The sequence below is a fragment of the Xenopus laevis genome, chromosome 8S, assembly GCF_017654675.1.
Source record: "Xenopus laevis strain J_2021 chromosome 8S, Xenopus_laevis_v10.1, whole genome shotgun sequence".
Classification (NCBI taxonomy): Eukaryota; Metazoa; Chordata; class Amphibia; order Anura; family Pipidae; genus Xenopus; species Xenopus laevis.
The window spans coordinates 32,666,507-32,679,468 of record NC_054386.1 but is presented as its reverse complement, the minus strand read 5'-3'; the positions used below and the strand labels follow the sequence as shown (position 1 = coordinate 32,679,468).

Sequence of the window (12,962 nt, the reverse complement as noted above, 5' to 3'; positions counted from 1 at the left end):
ATCGTGTCCCTGCAAATTCATCACTGCAGCAATGCCTATTTAGACTGAAACAGGAAAAGATGGTACAAGCATTTTTAACCTTTTTAACAGGATAGCAGGTTTAATAGAGGGAAGGGTAACAGAAAGAAAAGAGGGGGGGAGTAGGCCAAGGGCGATGCATCATAAGTGACGCAGTATATATATCTTGTAGCACATTAACCATTGTCCTGCACAGAGGCTGTGTCAAGTTCATCTAACCGTGGGCCCCAGATCTTTCCAAACCGGTCCGGGCAACCTCTACTTAGGTATGTTAATTTGTATAGGGGAAGAGCTGCATTCACTAGGGATTTCCAACATTTTAAGGAGGGATCTCTGGGTAACTTCCAGACTAGGGTAATCACCTTCTTTGCGTAAAAGTACAGCAACCTCAATAAAATACGTTGGTATTTGTCAAATGTAATGTTTTCAACCAAACCTAGAAGGCATGCCTCCGGTGTCCGCACATTCGGTATATTAAGAGTTTGTGTGACGTAATTAACCACCTTGTCCCAAAATTTGATCAACTGCGGGCATGTCCAAAAGGTGTGGAGATAAGTTGCCGGATCTATCCCACATTTAAAGCATATATTATCTGCTTTAAGGCCCATGGAGTGCAGCCTTGCCAGAGTAAGGTAGGCTCTATGTATCATACAGTATTGTATAAGGATATCATTGCTTCCTATTACTGAAGGCAGATATGAATGTGTAATATCGTCCCAGTCATCCAGATCTAAGTGTTGTATGTCTTGCATCCAATTGGTATGGCATTGTGCATAGGGGTTGCCCCTTTGTTTATTAAGAGTGTTATAAATGCGAGATATTAGCTTCCCCTGATTTGGTGACCTTAGAGTTTCCTCAAGCAAGGAGAGGGACAATTTGGGTGGCCTGTACAATGGAATCAGGGGCACTGCTGCCAACTCACTCTCAACTTGCCTCAGGTGACAGCAGCCAGCAATTTTAGCAATCTGGTTGCTAGGGTGCAAATTGCAATTAGCAACCACGCCTTGATTTGTATGGGAGCCTGGAATATGAATGGAAGAGGGGCTGAATCAGAAACGGAACTAGAGGGGGGCAGGACGCGCAGCCGGGCCTCCCGCCCCCCTCCGTACACCCGGAACTAGCCAGCGAATATGCGGCGCGCGGACTGCCGGTGGGCCCTGAGGGGGTGCGGCCCTGGCCCGCTCTCACCCCCTGCACCCCCGGTAGTTCCGCCCTGGGCTGAATAGAAAGATAAGTAATATAAAGTAGAAATAGCCATACATTTGTAGCCTTTCAGAAAATTTGTTTTTTAGATGGGGTCAGTGTCCCACCAACAAGAAGAAGGCAAATCATTGTAATTTCAGCAATCTGATTGCTAGGGTCCAAACTACTCTAGCAACCATGCAATGGTTTAATTAAGAGACTGGAATATAAATAGGAGAGGGTCTGAAAAGATAGATAAGAACTAAAAAGTAACAAAAACATTATATTTGTAGCCTTACAGAGCATTGGTTTTAGTTGGGGTGACCCCCATTTCAAATTAGTTCAGCTTTTCACTCTACTGAACATGTGTCACCGGCATGAAAAATAAAGAAGCAGAAGGAAACTGCTCTTTGGTGATCCTACCAATGTACCAAATTGGGGATTGTGTGCCCAAACTGGGTGCCTCTGCCAATCTGTGAATTTGCAATAAATAATATATTTATTATAATTTTTATTTTATTATTTATTGCATAATATAAATAATTGGTAATAGTAATCTTTTTCAGATGTATTTTATATGGACATCTCATCAAGTACTAATGCTAAAGCTCTAATGTGAGCATGTGTGTTTGAGACATTTTCCTGCTTTATAAATTGTCATGACTTTGAAAACCATTTTTTTAAACTGATAACCACTAGATGGCATAAAAGGATTTAAAAAGGGCCCCATTGCTGTAATACCCCAAGTGTGCAATACAGGTATGGGATCCATCAGTAGAGTAACTAGATATTACTGTACACCACAGCAAATTATTTTTCAGGCCTCAAAAATGTCTAGAGGTTATTCAAATGTGTATGAATTAAGGCCTCATGGGACCCTTTTACCTCCTGGGGCCCAATGCAGCACTCTACCTTGGATTTCCAGAACGAAAAAGCCTATCAACTTGTACACTTGTGTGCCAATAATAGGTGGCCATTGGGGAATGTGCACTAATGCTCAAAGAACAGTATGTTAGCTTTCAATACAGCTAGAGCAAGTTGTGAGTTCAAATTCTCCAAAACTAAGGTGGCCATTAGACATAACAATTACGATCTTTAATGGAAAAGATCTTTCCAAGAAAGATTGTTTGTTTCAATACACACGTGTAGAGCTGAATCGTCAGACATACAGGTAGAAACAATGGAATTCTACCAGTATCTGATGGTTCAGCACTAACAGTGGCCGACTGTCAGGTGCCCAATCAAAACTTTCCACCTGAGCTGAACGATATCCAAGTCTTCTGCCGATATTGGTCGGCTTGTCTCCCACCATAAATGCACCGAATATGTGCGAAAATTTGTTTTGTACGATAATATCGGTGCGTCTATGGCCATCTTTTCTTTCTAACCATGAGGTTTGGTTAATCATTGGCCCATATATGACTCCCTTCCTAAGCCAGGACAGCACCATAGACAGTTTGCCAAAACTAAAAAGCGTTTCAACTGATGTCCTGATTAGACATGTGTATGATACCCCCCCATTGGTCCTGCTTTCCTCTTTTCTTTAGTGATCAACTTGTTTTATGTGCCCTTACTTGGTAGATAACTTTCTATACATTGATCAAACTGGGTTCTAGCTGGCAGAATTCTCTATCTATTGCTTTATATATGTTATGAAAAAACATTTGTAGTTGAACGTATGATGTGCTGTATGAAATCACAACATGTGCAGGGACTAAAGGCATGATTGTGTCTGTCTCTGTGGTGCAATGGATGGTGCATTGGACTGCTAATTGGTAAAGATATTCATAGGTTGTGGTTTTGAGTCCCACCAGAGTTGAGTTTTGAGTGTCTGGTGAAAGAGAATACCCAATTTGTAATTCAGTAAGGTCTCTTCCTGAGTGAACCATAGACAAATTGGCAACACTAAAAGAAGAATTTAAATTGAAAATAATTGAATTTCAAGATGCAAGCCTTCCTTCCCCCCCCTGAAAAAAATCTTTGGATTGCCCTGACCCTCTGCAACTGAGCAGCCCCCCTGCCTCACTGCTGCCTAAATGCAACTGTAGTTCTCTATTATATTAGACTGTGGTGTGACATAATGTGCTGTTTCAAAGTGTGTGTGGGTGCCTGCCTCTGTGGGGCAATGGATGGTGTATTGGATTTTTAGTTGAACAAGCTAAGGTGTTCAATGGTTGTAGGCTAGAGTTCCTCCTGTGTTGCATTTTGAATGCCAGGTGTAGATTAAGCCCATTTTGTTTGTCTTTGGTCAATATATGAGCCCCATTCCTGAGCCATTTGACAGGAGCGGTAACAAGTGAATGGCTTTCTCTAGGCTTTTTGGGGAAAAATGCTCAAGTTTTGGACTTTCTATAGCAACGCCCTGCTGCCATCTTTCTTAGATTTTCCAGGCTAAACTTAGACTCATTCCTGCCCTTGAAATTGGAAATTTTTACTCTATTATGTATAAACAAATACTAGTTTGTGGAAAATGAGGTACTTTATGATCTCTCTGTGTGGGCACCAGCATGGCATAGGTGTCTCGCTCTACAGCGAAATGGATTGCACATTGGACTTTTACCATGTCAAGCAGGGGCGTTCAAATGTTGTAGGTTTGAGTCCCACCAGAGATGGCTTTTGCGTGTCTCATGATGGTAAATCCCAACTTCTTAGTCATTGGTCCACATGTGAGTCCTTTTCCTGAGCCATTTAACAGGAGTGCAACACTAAAAAGCTTTCCAGCTGATGCTCTGGTTAGACTTGTGTTTGATGTCCCTGATGGGCCTCCCACCTGTCCCTCCTGATGGGGACTGTGCTTTCCTCTATGTATGGGCCTCTTTTTCTAGTGTTCAGATTGTATCCTGTGTTCTTAGTTGCTCGGCATCAGGCAGGGATTCTGTGAATCTTGATTACTCGCTATATACTGCCCAAACATGGTGCAAACTGCCAAAAATATCTACAATATTTAGTCTAGCTATACTGCTCACCTATGACTCTCTTACTGTGGCTTAATCACTTTGCCTTTGAGTTTAAAATGCAAACTTGGGAGCTTGAATCCTGCCTTTGTTTCTAGTCATACTAGGAAAGCATACTATGAGCCAAGATAGTTAGAGCTATTTATACAAAGATTTTGGTTTGAACTCCCCCCCCCCTCCAGAGTTAGGGTAGCCATATACTAGATAATCTGGAGATCTTGGCAAACAAACAGATCTTTGAGGTGGACAATATTGGGCTGTTCCAATTTTTTGGCCATCAGGCTAAAAGATCAGATCACAGTGCTGATATGTAAGCTGTTGGGGAATCTATGTGGTCCTCGTCCCAACAAGATTTTAAAACCTGCCCGATGAACGGGACATTATTTGGCAAGATTTTGGTTGGGGAGGCAATTCTGAGGGCTCCATACACAGGCAGAAAGCTGCCAGTAGGTCTGAATGGCCTGAAAAGACAGCTTAATTCTGTCAAGGTATAGCCACCTTTAGACTCTGCTCATGTTTGTTCACACAATTTGGTTGGTTTAAAGGAGAAAAAAATTATAATCACTGGGGGCAGGGCCGCCATCAGGGGGTCACAGGGGGGACAGTTGTCCCAGGCCCGCAGGATTTTGTGTCTAAGGGGGGCCCGGCCATGCTTCACTAAAGGTGGCCATACACGGGCCGATAAAAGCTGCAGACAGACTGAGTCGGCAGCTTATTGGCCCATGTATGTGGCCCTCCGACGGGCTTCCTCGATATCTGGCCGAAAGTCGGGCCTGTTACCCATCGTTAGGATCTGATCTTTGGGCCCTAATTATGTGATGTCTGTACTGAGTGAGATGATCCATTAACTGGTATTCACCTATTTATTGGCATTCTTTAGTCATGTTGTCCAACTAGGCATCACATGCACCGAAATATAGGTTGCTTTAATACCAATCATGGGTGCATAAACTGGGCCCCCAACTATTTGGTTGCCTTGGGGTGAAGGGGAGGTTCTGTTGAAATTGAGAATTGCATGAAACTGATAACTCTTTATGCCTTGTACAGACTGGATGCTACTGGGATTTTGCCTAATTTGAGTATTCTGTTCTATTATTAAAGGTAATTAAAATGTAAAAGGACAAGGAAACCCTTATACAATGTTGGGGGGGAGCCAAAACATTAGGCACCCCCTAGTAAATCACAAAGTTTTTTTCCCCATGCAAGTGCTCCTATAAAAAAGAAGTTTCTATAGAAGGGTCTTTGGGAATTTTGGATTATATTTTAGGTGAACCTCCTTTCTGAGCCTTTTGATAACTCACTATACATTGCCCAGTGAAGAAAGGGAGCAGCAGCCAATTGCAGCAGATATGCAACCACAATCACTGGGGTTGTGCCTAATAACTTGGCACCTTACTGCAGCTTTACCTTTCCTTCTCCTTTAAAGATAGAATTGCACTGTAATATTCATGCAGAAAGTCCCAAATTCAGTGGTCATGCTGGCAGTCCACAGGTACATTGCCTGGGTTCCTGGGCCAATTGAAGGCATACAGTCCCCCCACCTCCCTGGGTGAAAAAAAAAGTATCTGCCTCGCTTCTGGGCAATGGTGACATCACGTCCGGTTTTGACTATCTCTGGGTCAGGTTAAAGTTGCAGGTAGGGAAGCGGGGATGGGGTGGGCATAGGGTTACCACTTTTTCTAATCCTGGAAACCGGGCAGGAGGCGGAGGTAGTGCAGGTGGGCGTTAGGACCGTGCAGCCTAGGAGCGCCCACCCAGGAAATTCAGCCCTGCCAACAATGCCACAGCACAACTCTACCCTAATAGAGGGGAGCAGGGTTACAATGGGTCTATTAAGTGGCCCCGTGTTTGCTATGCATATTTAATTCCCCTTTCAGCATTTCTTAAAACTCACAAATACAAGTACGAGTGACTATAAATGTAAGTAACTTTTTTCAACAAAACTACACTACTGTAAATTTTATATATAGTCCAGGTGTGTATCCACACTCTGACTCAATCAAATGGCTGCTTTATCAAAAATTGGTAAATAACGATTGAGAAGATAAGCACTCCAATATTTCCTTGATCAAGGTCCAAATGTGGACCTAAACTATGCAAATATTGGAGTTCTTATCTTCTCAATCATATATATCAGGGGTGTCCAACCTGCGGCCCTTATTCCAGTGTATAGCCCCATCTGGTTATCCAATTGGTATTATAGTTCTTTTCTGTGTATTTTCTTTACCTTTACAAATCAAAAGTGTTTGTGTATTTCATGTGTGTCCCCAGACAATTTTTCTTTTTCCAATGTGGCCCAGGGAAGCCAAAAGGTTGGACATCCCTGATATATATCATATCTCAATAATATATATATAATAATATTATATATTTTTTTCCCTTTAACCCCACCCATCACTAATGTTGAACGTAAGTCTACTTTGCTGGGCAGATGAATTGCAGGAAACTTAGGGAAGTAAGTAGAATGCACATAAATGTCATAACATGACTACAGAACAGAGTCTGGTTGCTGTAAATCAGCTGGCTCTGTGGCGCAATGGATAGCGCATTGGACTTCTAGACGAGTGAAGGCATTCAAAGGTTGTGGGTTCGAGTCCCACCAGAGTCGTGTTTTGAAAGAGGTTGCTAAAAATAGTCCTGTTGCTTCAACAAATTAGAAAGTACATTGCGATGAGTTCAACAGTTGTTGAGTCAGGGATATTTCTCTGACCAGTTGCATGTGGCAGCCATCCCGCTCGCACGGGAGAACGTGTAACAAGCGTTGCTCATTGGAAAATAATCTTGCTTGTTTAAAGAGAAAGTTCACCTCAACAGGAAACTTTTAGAATCTTGAACAAAGTATCCAACCAGTTCTGCAGCATTTGTGTCATGACTTTTGTCTCCAACATAGAATTCAAAGGGTAACTAAAACCAGATATAGCATTTCAAGTATACAGAGGCCCAAACATGCTCCCCACAGGCCTAATAAACATTAACTGGCATTTGCAGAAGTTACAGATTGCCAGTCCTGGCCTTGTGGTAATGCATACAGGGCTGCTACCAGTAATAATGGGCCCCATATTAAACTAGCAGGGCCCCAATTATTAAGCTTCTGTTAACCTGGGTTCCCTGATGGTGGGCCCTGATAACAAGTAGAATGTGGTCCCAATTAAAACCCTTAAAGATGTGACCATGCCTCCTGATTCACCTCTGCCAAAACCCTGACAATTCCCTACAAGCCCTTTCTCTACCTCTGCCAAAACCCTGCCTATTCCCTACAAGCCCGTGTGTGTGGGGCCATCCGATGGGCTTCTCCTGATCAATATCTGGCCAAAAGTCAGCCAGATGTTGATCTGGCAAAGTTAAAAATCCCGTCAGATTTGCGGCCGCATCTGTTAGTTGACCACCCTTATTGCCTGAATTATGATCCGATCGTTGGGCCCTAGGGGGCTGTTCCTTCTGAATTATGCTTAGTGCAGGGGAATACCTATAATGCCATAGTTTTATGGGATCTCTCTGTATAGACCATAAACAAACTTAGGGGACTGTTCCTGCTGAATTGTGATTTATACTACTAAATAGTATAGACTATGAGAAAATAGGGAGATGTCCATGCTATCAGCTATGTAATACTAGGGGGCTGAATTATCAAAAGTCGAGTTTTTGTTTTTTTCACGATTCGAGAATAAAATACAGCGAATATACTCGAGAATATTCTTTGGAACCTTGAATAATCACCATTTATTAAAGAATACAACCATGAAAATTTGTCAGAAAAAAAGGGAAGCTTTAATTATATATTTATTTTCCTGTTTCATTAAACATTAGAGTTTTTTAGCCTCATTGAAAGTTAATTGAACAATGTGACTCTTGGTGTGCAACGCAGGAATATTCTGTTGGTTTTTTTTTCTTTTTCTTCTTAAGTTTTGTCGCAGTTTTTTTCATGCCGTGCGTGTTTTATTTTTCTTAAAGACAAAAATTACTAAATAGGCCTCTAGGTGTAGTAAACTTAATGGCTGCTTGAGGGAAGGGGCATACCTCCCAACATTTTGAAAATATAAAGAGGATGAAAAAGATTTGGGCGTGTAGTGAACATTTTTGACCACACCCATTTATGTGGCCAAACCCTCTAATAATCATGTTCATTTTACAAAATTTGGCAGGTTATGAAAGTTTGAGCACATTTCTATGTTTTTTTTATGTATTACAGTTTTGCTAATGAAGGTGAATTGCCCTTTAAGTCAGAGTTTCCCCAAGAGACCTGCTTATCTTAAATTGTTACAATTGTTTCTTTGCTTATTTTAAATTGTTACAAAAGAATCCAAGTGCACCTGCCATGCATGCTGGGCTCTCTGCCAAAAGCCAATTAAGTTAGAACCTTTGTATTTTTTTCTGGCTGTTTAGTGCAGGAGATCAAAGAGGAAGTCGGGACATTTCAGTAACAATGCTGGTTGAGCTGTCAAAATAGGGACTGTTGGGAGGTATGCTTTCAGGTCTTAGCTAGTACACAATTTTAATATTTGTTGACCATGCCTCATATATCAGGCTATTTCCCTTTTCACTGTAGGCAAATCCTAAAACAAGCAGAGCTGGAAACATATAAGGCAAGGGGAGAAAGCAGAATACATGTCTCGTTTTACAATTTCTATTAGACAAATATAAACGGACAATAAACAGTGAATGTGTAAATGAGATTTTATTAAGTGTGGGTGAGACTGGCGTTCTGCAGAATCCAATATCAGTCCATTTTGCAGAACAGAACGTAATAAATAATATTTTCTCTGCAACAAGCAAGTCCAGGTGGTTCCAGTCTGGAGCTGCACAGCCACGTCTCTCCATAGTGACACAGGCCTATGGGGCAGCTTCTTCACAAAACTGCTTTAGTAGATTGTCACCTCAAAAGCATCAGGCGTGGAATAGAATAATGTCACCTCTCAGTCCTCTAAAATCATCCCAAACTCAGCATACAGCTCCTTGGTGGTGACTCCACTCAACACAGCTGCAAATACAAACACATAACAAATATTTTATCCAAGAGCCCTGTCTCACGGAAACTAAGCTAATGTGACACTTAAGTTACCTTTAAAGGGATACTGTCATGGGAAAAAAAAAAAATTCAAAATGAATCAGTCAATAGTGCTGCTCCAGCAGAATTCTGCACTGAAATCCATTTCTCAAAAGAGCAAACAGATTTTTTTATATTCAATTTTGAAATCTGACATGGGGCTAGACATAATGTCAATTTCCCAGCTGCCCCGAGTCATGTGACTTGTGCTCTGATAAACTTCAATCACTCTTTACTGCTGTACTGCAAGTTGGCAGCAGCCAAACAAAAGAACAATGGGAAGGTAACCAGATAACAGCTCCCTTACACAAGATAACAGCTGTCTGGTAGATCTAAGAACAACACTCAATAGTAAAAACCCATGTCCCACTGAGACTCCTTCAGTTACATTGAGAAGGAAAAACAGCATCCTGCCAGAAAGCATTTCTCTCCTAAAGTGCAGGCACATGTCACATGACCAGGGGCAGCTGGGAAATTGACAATATGTCTAGCCCCATGTCAGATTTCAAAATTGAATATAAAAAAAATCTGTTTGCTCTTTTGAGAAATGGATTTCAGTACAGAATTCTGCTGGAGCAGCACTATTAACTGATGTGTTTTGAAAAAAACATGTTTACTGATGACAGGATCCCTTTAAGGAGACCCTGAAATGCAATTACAGCTCACTACTCACCTATACCAGATGGACCCTGCAGACAAGTAAAATGAAAAACAAAAGTTCCTTGAGTGGAAAGAAACACACCCAGATCCACTCCAGCCATTTCACAATAATTCTAAAATGCTGCCCATGGTTCCATCCACCTACAAGCCCGTCCCTTTATAAAACCTTTTCTATCCCATCAATAATTCTATGGGAATGGCATGTCTCTTCATACAAAATCTGCCCAAGAGCACCTGTCTGGCATCTTTTACGTCATTGTACTCAAGAAGAAGGGTGATACGCTCTTCTAATTCTGCCACTCTGAACCCTCTAAGGAACAAGAAAATCATTGTCAGTGGAGAATGGGAATCCAGTGTCACTGTCATCAAGTATTGTAAATGATCGAGTCTTAAGCTTGCCATAGATGTTGAGATTCTTAAAAGATCCGATCCTCATCGTGAGACCACAATCGTACAAATTGACCATCAACTAAAAAGACCAATTTGCCAGGAAAACAAAGGGGAGCTGCCTGCTTGGCCCTGCAAACATAGATAGATTGCACTGGGACCAACAAAGGTTTTTTGACCTGGCCGATCAATTTCCTGACAGATGTCAGACGAAAAATAATAAGATGTACAATCGTTCGAATCCCACTAACCGCATGATAATTTCGAAGGATTGGTCGGACTTCTCAAAAATTGGTCATTCGGCAAGAAGAATCATCGCGTCTATGGGGAGCTTTACTCCTCCGACTCCAGCTGTGCTATCTCTTGATCTAGAGCAGCCACCTTTCCCTTTAGCTCAGAAACTTCCTTCTGCAGAGAATACTCTGAGCCTCTGCTCGAATGGCTGGAGCAAGGAGACTGAACCTGGCAACAGATAAGAGTCGTATCTGGACATAGTATTCAGCCATTATTGCAGAATCTTACATTAAATATATATATATATATATATATATATATATATATATATATATATATATATATATATAAAGAGTACACAGTTGGGAGACAAGGAGGAATGAAGCCCGTTTAGGGCTGACATAGGGTTAGGCCTATGTGTAGCCTAGCCTCTCACTCCCCAGCCATCAGGTAAGAACAATGGAGGGGGCTAACAATGGAGGGAAAAAAAGAGGAGTGGGCTGGGGGAGGAGGTAAGGGGAGGAGTGCTGGTTTGGAAGGGTTTTTAAGGGGATGTACAGAAAAAGAATTTAGACTTACTTGTTGGGGAAACCACATGGATACTGGGAATGGAAGCCTTAAATCAGAAAAGTGTTTCCCCCCCACCAGGTACAGTCTAATAGAACCTAGAGCCAGTCATGTTGGTACACAAGCATGCAAATGAGGCGTAGTGACATGCAAATGATGTACAAGTACATGCAGTTGACATCACACACGTGTATAATGAGCATACAGTACACGTGACCAGACATTGCTGCCTGGTGCTCCAGATGTGGGTGGCATAGCCCTCACTAGGACATTTTTTCACAAAATAGTATTGTTTCTCCCAACCAGGCTCTGGGGGGGGAAACAATTATTCTTTGATAAGTGTCCTTTAATCCAGTAAAATATTCCAGTCTAAAAACACAAGCCTCTCTCATATATATATATATATATATATATATATATATATATATATATATATATATATATATATATATATATATATATATATACTTTGACGTAGTTGGCCAGCTTAAATATATTGCAATATATGGACAAACAATCCCTGTTTTGTTTAAAGGGTAAGGCATTTTTCAGTAGCAGTATGCACAAAATGTCTCTGTCTTAAATATATTGATAATGGGTTGAGTGCAGAGGATTCTTGTATTTGTCTATATGTATTTTGTGGTCACACCCTCATTGCACCCCTGCTTAATGGTTTTAAAAATTAGTGTTGAGCACAACTTTTCCTTGTTTTATATTTATATATAGGCCCGGACTGGCAATCTGTGAGTTCTGGCAAATGCCAGAGGGGCTATATTTAGTGGGCTGGTGGAGGCTGGTTGGGCCTCTATGTGGGCTGATTGGACCTCTGTCTAACCAACTTTATTTGAAGGCATGGAGCACGGGGGAAAGTATAACCAATATCTCTTACAGGCATTCAATGGATTACCAAAATATGTGCACATCACACGAATAAGGGCACAGGGTACAGATGGAGGAATAAGGACACAGGATAGGGGTGCAAGAATAAGGGCACATGGTACAGGTGAAGGAATAAGGACACAGGGTACGGTTCCAAGAATAAGCGAACAGGTATGGGTGCAAAAATAAGGGCACAGGTGCAAGAATAAGGGCACAGGATACGGTTGCAAGAATAAGGGCACAGGTATGGGTACAAGAATAAGGGCACAGGTATGGGTACAAGAATAAGGGCACAGGTACAAGAATAAAGGCACAGGTATGGGTACAAGAATAAGGGCACAGGATATGGGTGCAAGAATAAAGCCATTGCATACAATTGGAAAAATATGGGCATAAGGTAAGAGTGGAAAAAAAGTGTACTGGTGATTAAAAAGGGCCAAGGCCCATCGGGTTCGCTTTCGGCTTCAGGGGCGTAACTACAGAGGAAGCAGACCCTGCGGCTGCAGGGGGGGCCCAAGAGGCATAGGGAGCCCCATAAGGCTCTAATTAATTAGGAATTTTAATATATATTGTTAATACAGGGCAACCACTGGATATTTTGGGAGCCCTAAAATTATTTTGCTGTGGGGCCCAGTAACATCTAGTTACGCCACTGTTCGGCTTCAATGACATTGAGGGGGCTACACAGCAAAAATAGAAATGCTCTGCTGGTCTGACAATGGGGGAAATGCACAGCAATACACAGATAATTAGCCAGTTCCCTGTATAACTACCACCAGAACTCATAGCAGGATGGCACAGAGGCAATTCCATGTATAAATACCCCCAAATGCGATGCACATTTAATTCAGTAAATTATTATGAATGACAGAGAGTGACTGGGAGAGCAGTGCGTCACATTACTTTGAGGTGAAAATGACCTCTGTCATAGGAATCCGCAGTAATAACTTCGCTGCTGCGCCCCAAGCGGATGACTCGCGAATCTTCTGCTGCCGTGAAGAGAGTGAACGCTTTTATGGCTCCTCCCGTCCCCACGG

The 12,962-nt window shown here is 41.8% G+C and overlaps 2 non-coding genes across 2 annotated transcripts; one reads left to right on the top strand and one right to left on the bottom strand.

Annotated features, from left to right (window-relative positions):
- The first annotated feature begins 6,676 nt into the window (after nucleotides 1-6,676).
- Nucleotides 6,677-6,762, top strand: trnar-ucu. Its single transcript is given in 2 exon segments — nucleotides 6,677-6,713; nucleotides 6,727-6,762. It is a non-coding gene; the product is annotated as a tRNA-Arg (tRNA).
- Nucleotides 6,763-8,810: 2,048 nt separating this feature from the next.
- Nucleotides 8,811-12,917, bottom strand: swi5.S. Its single transcript, XR_005963878.1, has 2 exons — nucleotides 12,829-12,917; nucleotides 8,811-9,132 (listed from the first exon to the last, which is right to left on the bottom strand). It is a non-coding gene; the product is annotated as an SWI5 homologous recombination repair protein S homeolog (transcript).
- Between the last annotated feature and the right edge of the window lie 45 nt (nucleotides 12,918-12,962).